The sequence below is a fragment of the Haliotis cracherodii genome, unplaced genomic scaffold (assembly GCF_022045235.1).
Source record: "Haliotis cracherodii isolate W230 unplaced genomic scaffold, xgHalCrac1.p SCAF_5, whole genome shotgun sequence".
Taxonomy (NCBI): Eukaryota; Metazoa; Mollusca; class Gastropoda; order Lepetellida; family Haliotidae; genus Haliotis; species Haliotis cracherodii.
The window spans coordinates 42996001-42999066 of record NW_027266308.1 but is presented as its reverse complement, the minus strand read 5'-3'; positions in this window follow the sequence as shown (position 1 = coordinate 42999066).

Below are 3066 nucleotides of genomic sequence, written 5' to 3'. Positions count from 1 at the left end.
GTCCGAAGTTTCACTGGATAAAATGTTTTGATTCAGCCATTTTGACGGCGAGCAGATGATGCAAATGAACCGAGTAACTTCCCTTTACAGCTTAATGATACTTAGCTGAGATAAGCAAGGTACCTGAGGTGTTACGATTGATTTCTCAGCAGGGTACATAAGCAGGCTACATAGAAAATAATTGCCTGCACCTCAACCAATCAGAAGCTAGTATTTGAATGTAAGGTGAGATAAGGATCATTGTCGGGATGTGATGAACATTTACAAGACAGAAGAAAGAATAAAAGGTCTTTACAGTTGATCGAGTATGAATAACATTACTTAATCAGCTAGTGAGTGACAGTTGTTCATGATGCCGCAGTCATTGTAGCTCAAGTAGGACAACACAAACTAGTGGCTGATAGCATAGACAATATGATATGCCACTGGCTGGAATCGACTGTAAACACACTCTGCAGATAGTTGGATTTAATAAATCTGTATATCCCTGTACATGAACATTTGATCAAGCACTTACACATACAACATTGGAAATTTGGCACTTGACCATATTCCTGCCAAGAAACTAATTGTCTGGTTGGAAGTTTCTGGATCAACTGGATCTAACAAGGTGTAACTGTTCATTGAAGAAGAAGAAGAGCACATTCGGGGGAAAGCACAAGAGTCCTGCTCTCAATCAACTACCAGCATCAACTCTTATGAGGACAGTTTTCTGTGTGAGGTAAGTGTATCATCTGTGACCAATCTCGGTAGCCAGACATAGCACCATCTGGGCCGAGACTTACACGTGATGTGCTGATGTGTCCAGACGTCACTTATGTCCTGTCTCAGTTATCAGACTCTCCATCAGCATCTGGGCCGAGTCTTCCACCTAGGGCTGATGTGTCCAGACATCACTTATGTCCAGTCTCAGTTATCAGACTCTCCATCAGCATCTGGACCGAGTCTTCCACCTAGGGTTGATGTGTCCAGACGTCACTTATGTCCTGTCTCAGTTATCAGACTCTCCATCAACATCTGGGCCGAGTCTTCCACCTAGGGCTGATGTGTCCAGACATCACTTATGTCTAGTCTCAGTTATCAGACTCTCCATCAGCATCTGGGCCGAGTCTTCCACATAGGGCTGATGTGTCCAGACGTCACTTATGTCCAGTCTCAGTTATCAGACTCTCCATCAGCATCTGGGCCGAGTCTTCCACATAGGGTTGATGTGTCCAGACGTCACTTATGTCCAGTCTCAGTTATCAGACTCTCCATCAACATCTGGACCGAATCTTCCACATAGGGTTGATGTGTCCAGACGTCACTTATGTCCAGTCTCAGTTATCAGACTCTCCATCAGCATCTGGGCCGAGTCTTCCACCTAGGGTTGATGTGTCCAGACGTCACTTATGTCCAGTCTCAGTTATCAGACTCTCCATCAACATCTGGGCCGAGTCTTCCACATAGGGTTGATGTGTCCAGACGTCACTTATGTCCAGTCTCAGTTATCAGACTCTCCATCAGCATCTGGGCCGAGTCTTCCACCTAGGGTTGATGTGTCCAGACGTCACTTATGTCCTGTCTCAGTTATCAGACTCTCCATCAACATCTGGGCCGAGTCTTCTACATAGGGTTGATGTGTCCAGACGTCACTTATGTCCAGTCTCAGTTATCAGACTCTCCATCAACATCTGGACCGAATCTTCCACCTAGGGTTGATGTGTCCAGACGTCACTTATGTCCAGTCTCATTTATCAGACTCTCCATCAACATCTGGACCGAGTCTTCCACATAGGGTTGATGTGTCCAGACGTCACTTATGTCCAGTCTCAGTTATCAGACTCTCCATCAACATCTGGACCGAGTCTTCCACATAGGGTTGATGTGTCCAGACGTCACTTATGTCCAGTCTCAGTTATCAGACTCTCCATCAGCATCTGGGCCGAGTCTTCCACATAGGGTTGATGTGTCCAGACGTCACTTATGTCCAGTCTCAGTTATCAGACTCTCCATCAACATCTGGACCGAATCTTCCACATAGGGTTGATGTGTCCAGACGTCACTTATGTCCAGTCTCAGTTATCAGACTCTCCATCAGCATCTGGGCCGAGTCTTCCACCTAGGGTTGATGTGTCCAGACGTCACTTATGTCCAGTCTCAGTTATCAGACTCTCCATCAACATCTGGGCCGAGTCTTCCACATAGGGTTGATGTGTCCAGACGTCACTTATGTCCAGTCTCAGTTATCAGACTCTCCATCAGCATCTGGGCCGAGTCTTCCACCTAGGGTTGATGTGTCCAGACGTCACTTATGTCCTGTCTCAGTTATCAGACTCTCCATCAACATCTGGGCCGAGTCTTCTACATAGGGTTGATGTGTCCAGACGTCACTTATGTCCAGTCTCAGTTATCAGACTCTCCATCAACATCTGGACCGAATCTTCCACCTAGGGTTGATGTGTCCAGACGTCACTTATGTCCAGTCTCATTTATCAGACTCTCCATCAACATCTGGACCGAGTCTTCCACATAGGGTTGATGTGTCCAGACGTCACTTATGTCCAGTCTCAGTTATCAGACTCTCCATCAACATCTGGACCGAGTCTTCCACATAGGGTTGATGTGTCCAGACATCACTTATGTCCAGTCTCAGTTATCAGACTCCCCATCAACATCTGGGCCGAGTCTTCCACATAGGGTTGATGTGTCCAGACGTCACTTATGTCCAGTCTCAGTTATCAGACTCTCCATCAGCATCTGGGCCGAGTCTTCCACCTAGGGCTGACGTCACTTAAGTCCAGTCTCAGTTATCAGACTCTCCATCAGCATCTGGATCGAGTCTTCCACCTAGGGCTGACATCACTTATGTCCAGTCTCAGTTATCAGACTCTCCATCAGCATCTGGGCCGAGTCTTCCCCTAGGGTTGATGTGTCCAGACGTCACTTATGTCCAGTCTCAGTTATCAGACTCTCCATCAGCATCTGGGCCGAGTCTTCCACCTAGGGCTGACGTCACTTATGTCCAGTCTCAGTTATCAGACTCTCCATCAGCATCTGGGCCGAGTCTTCCACCTAGGGCTGACG